Here is a 20,253-nt window from a genome sequence, read left to right on the forward strand (position 1 = left end):
TGTAGGAAGATAGACATAATTCCCTGCATGATGTCAGACCACAATGCTATTTTTCTAGAAATTAACAACAAAATACCCACCAAGAAACCCAACAGCACCTGGAAACTGAACAGCATACTTTTAAACAATAAATGGATAGTGTATGAAATAAAAAAAAATGAAATTGCAAAATTGTTAGAAATGAATGACAATGAGAACACATTGTACCAATACTTATTGGACACAATGAAGGTGGTCCTCAGGGGAAAATTCATAGCAATATATGCCTTCGTAACAAAGGCAGAGAGATCCCAAATCAGTAACCTAACCATCCACCTGAAGGCACTGGAAAACCAAGAAAAATCCAACCCCAAAAACTCCACAAGGAAATAAATAATTAAAATCTGAGCAGAAATTAATGAATTGGAAACTAAGTAAACAATGGAGGCAAATGACAAAACAAAGGGCTGGTTCTTTGGAAAAATAAACAAAATTGACAAACCCCTGGCAAATTTGTTTAATCACAAAAAAGAGAGAGAGAGAGAGAGAGAGAGAGAGAGAGAGAGAGAGAGAGAGAGAGAGAGAGAGATTCTTCAAATTTACAAGATTCAAAATAAAAAGGAGAGATCACAACAGACATAAGTGAAATTGGGAGAATCATCAGGATTTATTTCAAAAACCTCTAATCCACAAAACTGGATAATGTGGAGGAGATGGATAAATTCCTGGATGCATACCATCTTTCAAAGCTAAACTAGGAGCAGATTAATCTCCTAAACAAACATATCACACTCATTGAGATTGAATAATAAATAAACCTCTCCCCCCAGAAGAATTCTCCAGGACAAGATGACTTCTCTGCTGAATTCTATCAAGCCATCATGGAGGAACTCAAAACAATCTTCCTCAAACTGTGCCACACAATTGGAGAACAGGGAAAACTACCAAATTCCTTCTATGAAGCAATTATCACCCTATTTCCCTGATGAACTTACATGCAACGATCCTGAACACAATCTTCGCAAACTGAATCCAATAACATATCAAAAGCATTACCCACCTTGATCAAGTAGGATTCATCCCAGGAACAAGGGGTGGACATACTGTCAATGTAATATACCATATAAACAAGATTAAACACAAAAACCACATGATCATCTCTATAGGTGCAGAAAAGGCCTTTGGCAAGATATAACAAACTTCCTGATCAAAAACATTACAGAGAATTGGCATGGTTTGTTCACATCTTAACATAAAAAGGCAATATACAAAGCTCCTAAGGCCCAAATAATACTTTATGGAGAGAGACTGGAGGAATTCCCATTGAGATCAGGAATAAGACAGGGTTGTCCACTCTCACCTCTGCTCTTCAATATAGTATTGGAACTCCTGGCTCAAGCATTAAGACAGGAGAAATAAATAAAAGGCATACAATTTGGAAAGGAAGAAGTTAAGTTAGCCCTATTTGATGACATGATTGTATATTTAAGAGACCCAAGAGACTCCATCCCAAAACTGCTGAAGGTGATTAACTCCTATAGCAAAGTAGCAGTATACAAAATCAATGCACAAAAATTAGTTGCCTTTCTTTATGCCAATGACAATGATACAGAGAAATAAGGGACATGGTCCTATTTTCAATAGCAACAACAACATAAAAATACCTTGGAATAACATTAACCAAGGAACTGAAAGATCGTGGACTACCAGAGGGCCTAAACCTATTAAATTCTCTATAAAAAAGTAAGGGTTATCTCATTTGTCTGGTGCTAACTTACTCTCTGTTGGAGAATCTGCTTCTCTTTTTCAGATAGATGTAGATCCTAAGGAGAGAGCGACTCCATCATACCTCAAAGGGGCCCTGGCTGAAACTAAGAACAATTGGTGAAACAAGCAAGGGTGCTGTTTTCTTGGTGAACTGGGTACCATCACAAGGGCGAAGGAGACAAACATAGAGAAAAATCAAGTCCTACAAAAGCAGAGATCCAGAGACCCAGAGGGCCCTAACACCTCATCACTGAAGCTGACCAAAAATGAACCCAACATGGCACAGGGGAATTTTGCATAAGAGGGGATGGAAAGAATGTTAGAGCCACATGTTGGTACATCATATGCAGAGACATTTATCCTACCAATAACTGTAGGCTAACTCCAGAATGCATGACCCATATACCTCAACAAGGAGGTGTCAAGGTGAGGGGTAGGTCACTGATGAGCCTAACAAACTGACTGTATTTGCTGAGTACAAAACTAATTATTAAAAAAGAAATCAGTAGCCTTTCTATATGCAAATGACAAAGATATAGACAAAGAAATAAGGGACATGGTCCCACTTTCAATAACTAAGAAAAGAAAAGAAAAGAACTTGGAATAACATTAACCAAGGAAGTGAAAAATGTATACAATAAAAACATAAAAACACTCAAAAAAGAAATTGAGGAGGACTTGAGAAGATGGAAAGACCTCCCATGCTCCTGGATAGGCAGAATTAACATTGTGGAGATGGCAATACTACCAAAGGCAATATACAGATTCGATGCAATTCCAATTAAAATCCCAACAGTGCTTCTTCACAGAGATGGAAAAAATGATCTCAAATTTTATATGATAAGGCAGAAGTCCTTGTATCCAAACATATCCTCAGCAAAAGAAATACCTCTGGAGGAATCACCATACCTGATCTAAAGCTATATTACAAAGCCATAGTAATAAAAACAGCATGATACTGGCATAAAAACAATCATATAGACCAATAGAATAGACTTGATGACCTGGACTTTGGGTCAAGCAACTATAGCTACTTGACATTTGACAAAGGCCCTAACATTATAGGCTGTAAAAAAGACAGCATCTTCAACAAATGGTGCTGGAAAAATTGGATAACCTTATGCTGGAAATTGAAACTTGATCCACACATTTTGCCATGCACTACACTCAAGTCCAGATGGATCCAAACCTGAATATAAGACCAGAAACTCGAATACTACTTGAAGAAAATATAGGAAGTACTTTCCATGATATAGAAATGGAAAAAGACATCCTGAACAAAACCCCAGTAGCTCAAGAACTTAAACAGTCACTCAACCAACGGGATCACATGAAGCTGAAGAGTTTCTTTACAGACAAGCATACAATAAGCAAAGCCAGTAGATTACCCACAGAATGCGAGAAAATATTTGCTGGCTTTCCAACCGACAGAGACCTAATCTTTAGAATATACAAAGAACTAAAAAACATAAACAGTAAAAAGTCAAACAGCCCACTTAAAATTGAGGCAAAGAGCTGAACAGGCAGTTCACAGAGGAAGAAGTACAAATGGCAAACATACTTAAGAAAATGTTCATCATCCCTAATCATCAGAGAAACACAAATTAAAACAACTATGAGATTCCACCTTAAGGAAGGCAAACATCAAAAAATCAAATGAAAATAAATGCTGGTGAGGATGTGGGGAATTAGGAACACTCATCCACTGTTGGTGGGAATGTAGGATGATACAACCAATTTGGAAAGCAATATGGAGACTCCTGAAAAAGCTGACTATAGAGATACCACCAGACCCAGTAATTCCTTTACTGGGCATCTACCCTAAAACCTTCAAACCACAGGCCAGAGAGATTTGCTCAACCATGCTTGCAACAGCTCAATTCGTAATAGCTAAGAGCTGGAATCAACCCAGATGTCTATCACTAGAAGAATGTGGTATATCTACACAAACAAACAAGGGTGCTGATTTCCTGGTGAACCAGATACCAGCACAAGGGGGAAGGAGACCAACACAGAGAAAAATCAACTCCTACCAAATGAGAGAACCAGAGCCTCAGAGGCCCCCAACACCTCATCAATGAAGCTGACCAAAAGGAACCCAACATTGCTCAGGGAAATTTTGCGGAAGAGGGGGCAGAAAGAATTTCAGAGCCACATGTTGGGTCATGATACGCAGAGACATTTATCCTACCCATAACTGTAGGCTACCTCCACAATGCATGAACCATATTCCTCCACAAGGAGGGGCCAGCGGCAGGGGGTAGGACATGGATGAGCCTAGCAATGGTACCAAATTGATTGTATTCAGTGAATACAAAACTAATTAATTAAAAAAATAGCACATAGGAGGTAGGTGGGCTCAAGACAGTATTACATTGTAATAATCATACCAGATGGCAACTGAAATCCACAGTAATATATTTAGAGAATAAGATACAACAGATAATATTACAAATATTTCAATAATAAAAAATTCTCAATATGCATTTAAATGAAATTATACATTAACAGTAATAAATTTTGTGATGAAAATTCAAAAATATAATCCTATGTAATGAGTAAGCCAGTTGAAAAATCACAAAGGCAGGTAGAAGATATTTTGAAATGGATTAAAATGAGACATTCATTGCAAAACTTATAAAATGTAACTAAAGCAATACATTGCATATTGTAAATTATATAATTAAAAATGCCTGTATTCAAAATGAAAAGAAAAGATCTTAAAATGAAAAATTACATACCACTTTAGCTAATGAGAAAATGAAAGTAAATAATAAGCGTAAATCACAAGCATTGAAAGAAATAATACAGGTTTAATTAGCATTAAAGGAATAAAATCTAAAAACAGTAGAAAAATAATAGAGTTAAAAGTCAAATCAGTACATTTCAAAGTGCTTGAAAGATTTTAGTCAGCTTAAGGAAGCATAAAATAAAGAAATCTTAATTCCAAAATGAGAATGTATTAACCATTAATAAGAAAGTAATAACTGATGAAGTACTGTATACAATTGCATTCCAACAAATTAGATAACTTTAGGTAACAAAGAAAGAAAAAAAATTACATATATATATATAAATTTATTTGAAAGCACAGAAAGATAGAGAGAAGAGAGGCAGACAGAAAGAATGGGCACTCTTGGGCCTCCAGTCACTGCAAACAAACTCCAGATGCATGTGCCACTTAGTGCTTTTATGTGGGTACTGGGAATCAGTCTTGTGCCTTAGCTTTGGCAGGCAAGCATGTTAATGAATGGTTTTAGGAAACACAAACTACTGAAAATTACTCAATATAAAATATAAGGACTTAAAATAAGAATATGATGTCCAAAATGAAACTAACAACCAGAAACAAAGCAGAGGCCCAGACAAAATTGCTTAAATATCAGATTCTTCAAAGTGTTTCAAAAATGATATCAATTACTCACAATTGATTCTAAAACCAAAATAGACACTACAATCCTCAACTCATTCTTTGAGCCTAGTAGTATCCTGATGCCAAAAGCTTAAAAAACATACATTGAAAACTGTGTTCATTCAACCATTAGCCCCTGTAAACATGGTTGTTTTAATAGCTAAATACCAACTAGTATCATATGTCCTACCAATAGATTCCAAAACAGAAATCACATCATCTTCCAAAAACAATCAAACAAAAAAGATATATTCTAACACTCAAGAGAAATGTAATAAGGTGAACTAAATTCTAAAATCTAAAAGGTTCAGGGTAAAATGTTTGCCAAGCAAGCATGAGAAATTGAGTTCAGGACTGAAGAAATGGTTTAGTTGTTAAGGCTCTTTTGCTGTGAAGCTTAAGGACCCAGGTTCAATCTCTCTCCAAATCCCACATATGCCAGATGCAAGTGCAAGGTCACACATACACACCAGGTGGCACACGCGTCTGGAGTTCACTTGAACTGGCTCAGGCCCTTGTGAGCTAATTATCTCTATCTCTAAAAAAAAGTGAGAGTTTAGATCCCCAGCACCCATGCATAAATAATTATAATATGAAATTAATAAAGTCATTGGAATTGATTCTACTTTAGCCACATTTATTTCAGTTTGACTCTCAGATATAGGCAGGGCCATGGGTTAAAGCAAACCTAAGCTGTCTGACATGAAGGCCCCACGCTAGGGAGAGGTTGCAGCAGCCTTAACCATCCATGGTCATATCTCAGGGACCAGACTGGTAAGGTAACTCCTTTCCCCATTCTTGGGGGTTGCAGTGAGCCATGATCCTCCCCCATTCTTTGGGGTCGCAGTAAGTCTGGACCCTTGGACAAAAATCTCAGACCCAAGATTGGCAGGAAGTAAGGCCAGTCCCTCCCCAAACATGGGATACCTAGACATTCAGATAAGACTTAGGCTTTGCCTATAACCTTGCGGCATTTTGCCAGTTGGTAGGAAACTCCTTATATGGTATCAGCCAACAAACTTTCCACAGTCCATCACCCTATACCCTATACCTTCCCTTTGCCATCGATTATATGCTGGAATGCATGTCCCCATATGCTAATTAGGCATCAGCAAGTAACCTTGCACATCCAATCCCCATAGGACACTCTTTCTACCCTCAACTGCACATAAACCCACTTTCCTGACAATAAACAGAGACCTGTTCACGGAAACTATCTCCCAAAAGTCGTTACTTTCATGAACTAACTGGCACAGTTGTGTGAGATGCGTTGGGGGATGCAGCCTGCCCAAGGACCCAGGAACCCACATTTGACAATGTACAGAGTTGTTTGGGGAAGACAATTTTTTTTTCTAAAATACATTTCCTTTTATAATGTGAAAAGCAAGATCTGAAAAAAATAGGTGTCAAAATGTTTCCCTTTCTTTAAATCATAAGATGTAGGCATAATTATGACAATGGTCTTTGGATGATTTTCTGTGAGACATTTTAAAGTATGCACAAGACAAAATGCATTTTACCATATCATTGATCTTACACTACTCAAAGGTACTGAATATGGGCATCAAAATGATGAGCTGCAAAGCCATTTTCACTAAGTAACACTCAGTGTAGGACTGTGAAAAACAGCCTTATTAGGTATGTCTCTCTTCTCCTGAAAACTCTTTACAGTGGCTAGAACTGTACCACCTTTCAACAATCTGAACCAAAGAAGCCTTTAATAACAACTTGAAGTGCAAAATCCCACTGGTAGCTGGAGAAATTATTGCCTAAGATTAACTCTGCAGTCAATTTGGTTAGTTAGTTATAGACTCTTAGCATAACACTTTAAATTACACCAGGCAAATTGTAGAGTGATTATTTTTATGAGAAAATAGCCTAAGAGTAAAAAATGAGCACCCTGTGAGTATATCAATGAAGCATATTCATGACTCCTGGGTCAAACTAAGGTGTTTGCTGATAGCGATCAAATACTGAATTATAGCTTTTCTATTCATTAAATATGGCTTAGTATCAGTTGAATGCTGCCAGTCATCGAAGTCTCACAGAATATTTCTCAGTATTTATAGCCATCTTTTAAAAATTATTGCAGTAGAAACTCGCAAGGTATTGTGAACAAATCATGACTGTCACCAGTGAAATAGGTGAGCTGGAAATTTCTCCTGGCTGTTAAAGATAAAATCAAACAGTACAACAAAGACTGCCTATAAAATAAAATGTTCTTACATGGTTTATTTATCTCTAAATAGTGACCTCAGTCATTGCAAGGCCCTTTATTTCTTTGACCCCCATACTACCCTAACACATTTCATTATCTTTTCTGTTATCTCTTTTGTTCTGATATTTTGGATCATGTCTTCATATTATTTTATTGAATAAAAACTGTATATTGCAACACGTTGGATGGACTAATTAACATCTACCTAGGAAACACATATTTTCAATGAAATCCTCTGAAAATAGTAACTTGGTCCTAAAGTATGGTAAAATTTTCTGTCATTCTCTGTACTGATCACAACATATTTTCATGCACACATACTAAGAAAAGAATTAGAAATTTATAAAATACATAAACTAGGTAAAGGGTGGATAACATAAGTCTGAAGTCAATTCTTGACTTCTCAATAAACTGGGGCAACTTCCCTAATTTATTATCTAACTACATTGAATTCTTATGAGTTAATAATTATTCATAATGTTGCTCACTTATCTTACTAGTTGTTCATGACTTTTTCTTAGGAGCGTTTATTTAACTGTCTGGCTAGATAATTGTTTTCTTTCTGGCAAGTAGCCAGTGCTCAATCCTGTTAAAATTATATTTCACATCCCTGGAAAAGTTCAGGGAGAAGTTGAATGACTACTAAGACTACAAGTAGGACCAAAGTTATAGGAAAACCCTACACTCTTTAAGTAAATAACGGAGTTCACTATTAAGAAGATTAAGCCACCTTATATTACAAGATAGCAATAGTCTGCAAGTATTTCACAAGCACTCTTCTTTCTAGTGTAAAATATTCTTTGGCTAATGTATTACAAAGCTTTAGTTCTACCCATTCCCTATGGTATTGATTCCCAGATTCCTGACTTTTATCCAAACTTAATATGTCTGCCCTGATTCCCATCATCTTCAAGTGATCTTACTTTCCTATGGATCCTTGCCTCAGCAAGAATTCTGCCTTGGGCTATTGCTTTTCTTTTTTGTTGTGAAAGCTTAGAATTTATCTTCCACATCCAACTTATTTCATTGCATTCTAGTTCCAATTGTCTTAAGCAAACACATCCAATACTGCATTTATTTATTAACCATAACAGACACTGAAAGCAAAATAAAAAGCCATCCAGGCAATATGTACACCCTGGTCCAATACTGGCATCACTATTATGGAGATGTGATATCTGTTTGGATTTGAGTCCCACTCCACAGGAAAGAATTCATGCCTGGCACTGAAAACCTAGTCAAAAGCTGGTAGTCTGTGCTACAATTACATTCTTGCTGCAAGGACAAACAACCAAGCAAAAGCAGTTTATGGGAGAAAAAGTTCTATTTCAGGCTTATATAATCCAGGGGAAACACCATCAAAAGAAGAAGAAGTTGGCTCACTTCAGCATCTACTGCAGAGAGAGAAATGATCAATAGCCAGCAAACATCAAAAGCCAGAGATCGATGGCTCTGAACACACCTTATGGCTAGACATCAAGCAGGCTGATGGAAACTTAAGTAAGAAGCTATACCTTAATCAAAAATCCTTGAAGTAGCTGGGCATAGTGGTGCACACCTTTAATCCCAACACTTGGAAAGCATAGGTAGGAGGATTGCTGTGAGTTTGAGGTCAGCCTGAGACTACATAGTGAACTCCAGGTCAGCCTATGCTAGAGCCAGACCCTACCTCCAAAAAAAAAAAAAAAAAAAAAAAAAATCTCTGAGGCTGTAGCAGAAAGCTTCAGATTTGCTGAAATGAACTTGCAGACCAGGCACAGTTATGGAGAAATAGATTTATTGAAGTTTACAGATCCAGGAGAAGTTCCATAACGGCAGAAGAAGCTGGCCTGCTTTCACAGGACCAAGTGCACAGAGATGCACAAGCCAAAACCCACACAACACAGCACACTTCAGTAACTCCAGCTAGGCACACTTGGTCAGAGGAATAGTAACAGTTGGGGAGACTCAAGACTCATCAAGTGATGAGAAGTAGCAGTCCAGTGCTCATTAGCAAATAAGAAATCACTATTATGCACTCCATGGCTCAAAGTAATGTGAAAGAAGTGGTGTAAAGATCACAATGTCCAGAAGATGTTTAGGAGTGCTTTTGAAGGCTTTCACTATGTTATGATTAGAGTGTTGAACCCAATTATATGTAATACAATTGCTTAAACTATTATGTAAAATATGTGCATTGTGCTAAAGAAAAAAATTGCACCATGAAGTGTTTTTATTAAGAAAAGTAAAGGTCTCAAATTAATTATTCAATTTTCTTTCTGTTTTTTTTTTTTTTTTTTTTTTTAGGTAGGGTCTCACTCTAGCCCAGGCTGACCTGGCATTCATTACAAAGTCTCAGGGTGGCCTCGAACTCACAGTGATCCTCTTATCTCTGTCTTCCAAGTGCTGAGATTAAAGGTATGTGCCACTATGTCCAGCTTCATTTCTCTGTTTTCAGTATAAGAAAATCAGGTCTGGAGAGATTACTCAGTGGTTAAAGGCACTTGCTTGCAAGTCCTGATGGCCTGGGTTCAATTTTCCAGTACCCATGTAAAGCCAGATGCACAAAGTGGTGCATGCATATGTAGTTCAGTTACAGTGGCAGGAGGCCCTGGCATGCTCATAGTTTCTTTCTCTCTCTCACTCTCTCTCTCAAATAAATAAGCAAAAATATTGAAAAAAGAAAAACAGGGAAAATATTTTTAAAAGAATAACAAAAATCAAATTTATATTAATGGTGTAACAGAGCTGCAAAAATAAATGGAATTAATGAAATAAATATGTGAATCTTTAAGCAAATCAATAAAAATGAATGACTGTCTCACATTAACTGACAAAATATAAATAAAATGTATAAATTATTGATATCATGATTTCAAGGGCAATTGTAGAGACTGTATTCATTAAAATGATATTAAAGGAAAGTTCTAAAAATTCTTGGAAATATATCTCACATGCTAAAAAATGAATTTCCTCAAAAAAATCACAAACTACTAAAATTAAACCATGATTAAATAGATAATACCAATGAATATTTTATAATATGTAAAAATTTAACATATATATGTGCATATAATTGCAATTCAAATTTTTTCAACACAATAACAACAAATTGAACTCATTTATATGTAAAAGCAATGTATATACTTTGACCATAGGAAAGAAATTTATTTCATTTCAGGTATGTGAAGCTATTGCTATAATAAATATCAATTATCTGTATAAATATATTAAAATAGAACAGGGGATTAAAGAAAAATTCATTGATCATAAAATATAGGTAGAAAATGCATTTGATAAAAGCTAATACCCATTTATGGTGAAATCTTCAGTAAGTAAGGTTTGTGGAATATCCTATATTCTTAGAGTGTGTGTGTGTGTGTGTGTGTGTGTGTGTGACCTTGTTCATTATGCTAGCACAATGTACATCACTGAATCATTTTTTTTTCTTAAGATCAAGAAAAAAATGCAAACTTGTCCACTCTACATAGTCTGTAACATAGTATAAAGACTATGAGCTCTCACAATCAGCTAAAGAAATAAAATTTAACTACATATCACAAAGATAGATGATGCTACTCCTGTTTGAAAAGAGAATCCTTGTTTATATGAAATATCTGAAGGAATCAAGAAGAAAAACAACAAAATTATTCCTCAAGGTTGCTCATTAGCTAACTTTTATGTCACAGTGAACAAATACAAAGGCATCTTTTACTAGAGTTATGAAGACAGAATTACTTGTAAACAGAGCATGTGTATTTAAAATTCTGAGATGCAATATCAAACCATACTTTAGGAAAATAGAATATGTAAGAATATATGTTTGTCAACGCTATAACAATTTTTTAAATTGAACTTTAAAACAAAATTTAGATATTTATTCTATCTTCAGCTAACTTTTGTGAATTGTGTCAAAGATTGATTGACTGGGATTTATCTTCCGAATACAAAGAACTCTGGTGCTTGGTTAAAGGTTATGTTTTTCTGAGTTTGGTTATACCTAGGACTAGCCAAAGACAAATATATGGAAATTATTGGTGGAAACTTCCACTAATGCATATGTATCTTTTCTCCTTTTTCTATTATATTTTACCATGAATACAATGCATTGATTTAACTCAGACTACAAAATATTCCTAGTGGCCTTTTTTAGAGCTACTAAAGTAGAATGATAACAGGAATGTCAGGATAATTATTAAGTTACTGTGAAATTATATTTTTGGAATTCAAATTGAGAAAAAAAATAGTTTATTTTGCTCTCATTATTTTTTATTTTCCTTTCATATACATGAACAAATTCTATATGACATAAATTTTGACATTGGCAATGGAGATGCTGAAAGTAATTGTGCCTAAATATAGAATTGACTGAATAAATGGAAATATGCATTCAAAAACTCAAATATAGCAGCAATGAAACTGGGAAGACTTTCTAGATAGTGACAATGTGTGTGGTTATATAGTAGAAGATTATGTGCCAACTGAGATTAAAGAATTAGAAGGGATAGTAAGAAATATTCATGATGTTTACATATGCTGGTTTCTCTTTTGCTATTTTTAGAAAAGTCCTTGGTTGACACTGATGAACTAAGACTAGAGCTGGCCATTGTAATACTATGGGGGAAAAAATAGTTCTTTTAAAGGAGTAACCCCTACTGAAGCATGTGATGTAAGTTGACAAAGACTCTTATCACTTCAAATTTTATAGGATTGAAAAACTAATCATGTCTGTAATGCCAGTCAAAAGTTCTAAAATGCTGACTGCAAAAGAGTAGCCTGAGAAGGAAGTAAGACTGAGGTAGTTAATAATTTTTATCCATCACTGTCCTATTTAAGGCCTTCATTTCTACTTGTTTTGAAAATTCAGTTCAAATGATGCAGATTTTGGGGCTATAGCATGCTAATTTGATACCTGAATATAATGTGAAGTGATTAAATCTGGGTAATTAGCATTTTCCTGTCTTTAAACATTGAATCATTTCTTTATAGGGAACCTTTAGATTTTTTTCTTCTAGTTATTTATAGAACATATAATGAATCAGTATGAACTATGGATCACTTACTGTGTGATAGATTGCTAGAACTCATTCCTCCCTCAAACTGTAAAACCTTTAAAGTACCAATATTCCATTAATTATCCTCTGATAAAAAGTAGAAATAAGTCCAGTAGTAAATAAAATAATATTTGAATTTCAAAATAAGTTTATTTCTGACATAAATTTAATCTGCATATTTATAAGTTTTCTGTAATATTAAGGTAAAATTAAAGTGATTTCTTCCATAGTTATATTTTTCTCAATTTTATTGGCTTCATATCCATTATTTATTTATTTTTGAGGACCTAACTCAGGGTCTCAAGTATGGAGGCAATTATTCTACTACTGATCTACTTACTTACACAATATTTACTTAAAATATATTTCTTTTTTAATTTTTTTAAATTTTTATTAACATTTTCCATGATTATAAAAAAATATCCCATGGTAATTCCCTCCCTCCCCCCCTAAAATATATTTCTTGAGATAGGGCCTAACTATAGTACTCTATTATTATGAAATTTGAGATCTTCCTGTTTCTAAAACAATTGTTTTCTCTTTCAAGTCTATATCTTTGAATTAGAATGTATATTTTGATTATTAAGATAACTGGTGCAGTCAGCTTCTTCTTGCTAGGACAAACATCAAACCAGACACAATTTATGACAGGAAAGGGATTTATTTCAACCTTACATAATTCAGATTTACAGAGTCCAGGGGAATATCATCATTGGCAGAAGAAGCTGGCTCCTTTTCATAGATTCATGCAGAGACAACATCAACAACCAGCACGAAATAAAAAGCATAAACTGATAGAGCTCAAGCTTCTCTGAACACACTCAGTAGAAATGAAATTAGATCCTCCCCCAAATATACCTAAAGTCTGGATTCCAATATTGGCCCTCAGTAACATACCCCCTCTAGCAGTTAGCTGCATACTAGAGGCTTAAGTTGTACACTCAATATTGATAAAGCATCTGAGTCTATGTGTCATACATTCAAGCTGTCACAAGCTACAACAGTCTTCCACTGGCCCCCATAGACTTATGATCTTACAATATAAATTTCATTCAGACCAACTTCAAAAGTCCCCATAACCTTTACCAACTTTAAGATTGTTCAAAAGTCCCATGTCTCATCTGAGATTCAAGAATGTTTCTTAACTATGAGTTCTATAAATCAAAATAAGTTACTTAGATCTAACACATAAGAGCAAAGTAACCATTTCAATTGCAAAAAGGCATAACAAGGAGAGACTTGATCAATGCAAAACCAATAAATACTAGGAAATCATAAAAAATATACTTTTAAGTCAAACATCCATAAAAACAACAATGTCTAAATTTTCTAATTCTGCTCCTCCAACTTGGCAGAGCCAACAGCACTCCTTGGCAACTTTTGTACAGTCCTGGTACATCCAAAACATTTTTGAGTCTTCACTGCAAAACATGGTCCATCCTTATAACTTCATACACAGTGACCTTTGTTGGCCTTTCTGAATGTCAACTGCAGCTCCTAGAAATTCATACAATGAACACTCTAGTTATGGACTTCACCCTGCTATCCACTGATGCTCATGTTGCTCCTGGAATCATGTGCACTTGACAACCCAATTCCCTGCATTTTTTCATGATTCCAGATCAATAACATGTGAGCAGCAGCACAGCTAATTGAAATTAATCTTGACCTTAAAGAGCAACATACATCTTCAAAATTCTTCTTTTTTTATTAGTTTTGTATTCAGCAAATACAGGCAGTTTGGTACCATTATTAGGCTCATCCATGTCCTACCCTCTCCCCATTGGCCCCTCCTTGTTTAGGTATATGGGTCATGCATACTGGAGTTAGCCCACAGTTATTGGTATGATAAATGTCTCTGCATATCATGACCCAACATGTGGCTCTGACATTCTTTCCATCCCCTCTTCTGCAAGATTTCTCTGAGCCATGTTGGGTTCATTTTTGGTCTGCTTCAGTGATGAGGTGTTGGGGGTCTCTGAGGCTCTGGCTCTCTGATTTGGTAGGAGTTGATTTTTCTTTGTGTTGGCCTCCTTCCCCCTTGTGCTGGTATCCAGTTAATCAGGAAAACAGCACCCTTTCTTGTTTTACCAGTTTTCCTTAGTTTCAGCTGGGGCCCTTTTGAGGTATGATGGGGTGGCTCTCTCCTTAGGATCAGCATCTATCTGAAAAAGAGAAGCAGATTCTCCAATGGAGAGTAAGTTAGCACCAGGACACATGAGATAAGCCTTATTTTTTTAGAGTTTAATAGGTGTAGGCCCTCTTGTAGCCCATGATTGATGGTAATTTGATATTCAAGAGTAGGCTTATGTTAGGATATGGTTCTGACTTGTTTCCCAGCTCTAGCTATGGGTCTTGTACCACTGAGAGGATCAGTTAGCCAAATTGAAAGCAATTGGTTCCCCACCATGGCTGTGTGCCACTATTACACTTTTGTGGGCATCACAACTGGTTAATTGCTGCTAAGTAGGTTAGACCATGAGTTACTTGGACAGATATTGGTCATTTTCCACAGTCTCCCATGTAGGACCTTCTGGCACTAGACACCCTGACTGTCTGGGGACTGACTCTCTCCTGGCTTCCAGCCATGCTGTTCCATTTTACGTGTCAGCTGCATATGGTGTATTCAGCAATAGGGTCTTACCACTAACCTTTGGTGGGTCATCAAGTATTCTGACAGAAATCTGTCATTCTTTTAGGAAACCTTGTAGGTTTCTCTGATCAAAAACTCATTGTGGATGATAGCCCCATGCTGGGACTGGGAGTTATTGGTCAGTGCCCACTAAGAAAATGAGGAAAAAGATAACTAATATACAAGAGTTAGAGAAGAGAGAGAGAGGGAGAGGGGGAGGGAAGATGTAGAAGATTTAGGTTAGACTTGATCCTACCCTCTCCAGTGTCTTGTGCTTCAGGTGTTTCCTGTAAAGGCCTGGTGAAGGTTCAGCCATTTGGTCTACCTTTTAGGAAATAGAATTTTATGGTACCATTGCCATTTGGGTCTAGATTAGTGTTTCCCACCTCTTAGATGCTCTCCCCTCCCTCCTCATCCATCCTAGTGTCTAGTCCATTAGATGCTTGCTGGGTATGTAAGGTATCATGGTTACATTCAAGTTAGGTGCTGTAGATGAGTGAGACTATGTGTCGATTTTTTTTTTTTTTCTGTGATTGGGTAAGTTCACTGAGAATGATCTGTTCCAGGTTCAACCATTTTTCCTCAAATTTCTTTGTGTCATTTTTTCTCACTGCTGTACAGAATTCCATTGTGTAGATATACCACATCTTAGTTATCCATTCTTTTAGTGATGGACATCTGGGTTGATTCCCGGTCTTAGCTATTACGAATTGAGCCACTACAAACATGTTTGAACAAATCTCTCTGGCCTGTGGTTTGGAGGTTTTAGGGTAGATGCCCAGTAAGAGTATAACTGGGTCTGTTGGTATCTCTATAGTCAGCTTTTTCAGGAGTCTCCATGTTGCTTTCCAAAGTGGTTGTACCATCCTACATTCCCACCAACAGTGGATGAGTGTTCCTGCTTCTCCACATCCTTGCCATTGTTTATTTTCCTTTGATTTTTTGATGTTTGCTATTCTTATGGGGGTAAGGTGGAATCTCATAGTTGTTTTAATTTGCATTTCTCTGATGATTAGGGATGATGAACATTTTCTTAAGAGTACGTTTGCCATTTGTATTTCTTCCTCTGTGAACTGCCTGTTTATCTCTTTTCCCCATTTTGTGAGTGGGGCGTTTGACTTCTTACTATTTAGATTTTTGAGTTATTTGTAGATTCTAGAGATTAGGCCTCTGTCAGTTGGATAACCCACAAATATTTTCTCCCCTTCTGTGGAGAAGCCATTTGGTTCTGGACTATTCTTTTGGGGGAGGTTTTTTTCTTACTTTTTCAATCAAAATTCTTCTTTTATGTTATCTCCTTTCAAATGTCTGTGTATTCCTACTCATTCAGCATTTCCTGGGTATATTTCATCCTGAGGCATCTTTCCATTGATTCAATGGAAACAAGCAAAACAGTTGGACCAGCCTTAATGGTGGTAATCTTTTTAACAAGTGTAACCTCAACAACCTAAAATTAGGCTTTGTGCCAGTAACTTGAAACTTGCTTGATTATTTTCCTGTGATAATGCATACTTCTTCCATATCTTTCTATTGTATACCTTCCTCCAACTGTACTATTTCATTACATGCATTCTTTTGCCGAAGATAGTGTCTGTTATTTTACAATGATGAGAGTAATATAGAAACACAGTATCCATTACAGCAGCAAGTTCCTTGAACTGTCTAAAATTCTGAAATTGTAGAATTGTCATCTCAATGAAGTTGTTATTTATTTGACCAGATTGATCTGCCACTATAAGCATCATGGCCACATAAGGATACTTAAGTGATCTGCAACTATCTGGGCTCATAGCCATACCCAGCTCCCACTGAAAATCTACAAGCTCAAGTGCAAAGGAGATGGAGAGATGGAGACAGGCAAGGTCATAGGTGGGGGTAACAGGTATATACATGAAAAAACATTGCCAGGATCAGCCTTCAGCAGGAGGAGTGCCCAGACACTCACTCACCTAGCTGGTGACTCTGGACTTAGCGTCTTGTACTGGCTCACTGGATTAATACCCCTCCTCCATATTTTCACTCTAGGGCCATCACTGTGTACTGAAGTGGAAGTGCCCCACCCCAATTTCTTTTAAATTCAACCTTGATCAAACTCTGTATATGGGCAGTAGAATTGACCCAGTCCTTATACAAGTAGCTCAATCCCAACAAAGTTATTTTCTATCTCTCCTCCTTCTCTGAAAGTTTATAAGCCAAGCCTTCACAGTCTATAATTCTCTCTGCATTTGGCATTTACAAACTCTCACCAGATTAACCCATTAACCTTGCATTACTACTCTAAAAGAGTTCTTCAGTCCCAACTGTAAAGTCCTTCCACATTTCTGCAGAACACAAGTTCCAAAAGACCAACATCCACATGGTCACATTAATTGCAGCAATGACCCCACTCCTCTGGTATGAAATACTGTTGTAGTAAGCATCTCATTGCTGGGACAAGCATCCAACCAAGCACAGTTTATGGGAGGAACAGGGATTATTTCAGGCTTACAGAGTCCAGGTGAACACTATCAATGGTACAAGAAACTGGTTCCCTTCCAAAGATCCAATCAGAGAGACACCACAAACAGCAAACACCATAAGGAAAACACAAAATGGGGGCTGGAGAGATAGCTTAGTTTTTAAGTGCATGCCTGTGAAGCCTACTAATCCTGGTTCAAGGCTCAATTCCCCATGACTCACATAAGCCAGATGCACAAGGAGATGGATGCATCTAGAGTTTGTTTGCAGTGGCTGGAGGCCCTGATGCACCCATTCTCTCTCTTTCTCTTTCTCCCTCTCCCTCTCTCTCTCTCTCTCTCTCTCTCTCTCTCTCTCTCTCTCTCTCTCTCTCTCTCTGTGTGTGTGTGTGTGTGTGTGTGGCTGTCAAATAAATAAATAAAATATAAGCAAAAATTAAAAAGAAAAAAAGAAAAACACAAACTGCCAGAGCTCAAACTGCTATGAACACACCTATCGGGCTGAATGCAGTTCCACCACCAAACACACCGTAGGGCTAGACTCCAAAATCCACCCCCCAATGATACTCCCCCTCTAGCAGAGATCTGCCTGCTAGGGGCTGAATTTTCAAACTCAGTTTTTATAAAAACACTTGAGTCTAGAGGGCCATGCATTAAAACTACAACAGTGATAGAGAATGTTATGTTTATGATAGTTACTTTTGAGAATTTGCTAAAATTAAGTTGTTAATTTTTGCTGAGTGTTATTGGAGATGTTTAGTGAAAAGAAGTTGGTAAATATTATAATTGCAAATCTCTTTATTTGAGTTTATCATAGAGGCTACATTTTCACCATCCTTCTTGGAGAAAATTCCTACTCATTATACAAACCCTGTAATTTCCATAGTTTTCTTTTCCTTCTATGTGGAAACTGATATTTTGATCTCTGGGGACTCTATGGCACTTGCCTAGATTTATAATGTTAAATTTATTTTTACATCTTGAGAATTTAGTCATTAATTGTCAAGAGAACATGAAATATGATTTCAAATTAGTCAAATTGTAGTTAAAGAATAAGAAAAATAAAAATGAACCAATTGAAATAAAATGTGAATTTGTAAATTCATAAAACGATGTTGAATGTAAAGTGATGCAGAGATGAGGATTTGGGTTGGTTCTGTTAAAGATGGTGAACAACAAAACTTTTCTTTCAGGAAGCTGATATTTCCTCTCAATTTGGGCATTATTTCTAAGAAGGCAATGGAACGAGAAAAAGATGAGCCATGCTCCAATATGAAGAGGTTAATGTTTGACAGGGAGGCTGGACTAAGTTTTGAAAGTACTTGTTAATGAACTTGGAAATTATCCTCTAAAAGTATGCCATCAAGATTGTTTAAGAATCAGTATGTTTTTATTTTATTTATGTGTTATTTATATGTTTTGTTTATTTGTTTTATTCATGAGTATATAGGGTTCAATTTTAAACCAGAAATAAGCTTTGACAACAACAGAAAATAAGAAAACTTGCATTCCAAAATGCTACTTTACTTGAGATGACTCAATTAAGAACTTTAAGAAACAGAACACAATAAAGTTTATAACACATTCAGACAAGAATTATAGTCATTGGGTATCTTTTATTCTGTAATACTCCTTTTCAGTCACAAATACATTTTAAAGAAGATACCATAAAAACTTACAGTGATTGCATGCAGACTGCAGCATCAAATGCTGCCATCTTTCTCCTTTTATCAAACGCTTCTAATTTGGGGGCTAGGGAGATGGCTCAGCAGTCTAAGGTGTTTGCTTGGAAAGCTGGCCTGCCCAGGTTCATTTCCTCAGCCACCCTCCTCAGGCATTCCTTTGCAATGGCAAGAAACATTGAGATATACTCCACCACCACACACACAAATAAAATTTTAAAAAAAGAATCCTAACCTATAAATTATACTTTCCTCACCTTGACTCGTTACCCAATTTTCACATTATTTTTTAAAATATTTTATTTATTGATTAGAGAAAGAGAGAAAGGTAGAGAGAGGATGGGCAGTTCAGAACTTCTAGTCACTCAAGTGAACTCCAGATGCAATGTGCCACCATGTACATCTGGCTTACATGTGTTCTAAGGAATTGAACCTGGGCCCTTAGGCTTTGTAAGCAAGCATCTTAACTATGAAGCAATATCTACAGCCCCCAGTTTTAATATTTTAATTTATTTGTTAGAGAGAAAGAGGTGGGTGAAAAAAGTTTTCACATACTTTTAACATTATAAAACTGCATCAAAAACAATGCTGAAAGGTACTTAAAGAAACTGCCAAACAGAGGTTCAGGACAGTTAGTTACCAATCATGATTTCCCAACACTAACTTCACTCCATTCTGGTGTGGCTTTGTCTCGAGAGTACAGGATTTGAAACTGCTGGCAGCAATGAGCTAGAGGTGAATCCATAGCATACACTCTGGTAATATCACCATTTTTCTTTTAAGTGGTTTCAAAACAATGAATTGAAAATAATGGATTTCAAACTCAAATTATTCCTTTGCCTCAATAATAGGTATGTCTGAAACTATAAGAACTACATTTATAGGCACTTTCACAAAGACAAAAGGCCATTTATACAGAATTATTGACACTGGTTTATGAAAAAAGAGCTTAACTCAGCTCTTCTACTAGTTTAAAATCTTATCAACTATGTGTTTGTGAGATTAGTGTTCATCTTGGTATTCCTTTCAAAGTGTGCCTACATATCTAACATGATCATGTTGTAATTATACAGT

At 36.2% G+C, this 20,253-nt stretch overlaps 1 pseudogene; it reads right to left on the reverse strand.

Annotated features, from left to right (window-relative positions):
- Positions 1 to 16,594: 16,594 nt before the first annotated feature.
- On the reverse strand, positions 16,595 to 17,053 carry LOC101615961 (annotated as a pseudogene).
- Between the last annotated feature and the right edge of the window lie 3,200 nt (positions 17,054 to 20,253).

This window comes from Jaculus jaculus, chromosome X (assembly GCF_020740685.1).
Source record: "Jaculus jaculus isolate mJacJac1 chromosome X, mJacJac1.mat.Y.cur, whole genome shotgun sequence".
Lineage (NCBI taxonomy): Eukaryota > Metazoa > Chordata > Mammalia > Rodentia > Dipodidae > Jaculus > Jaculus jaculus.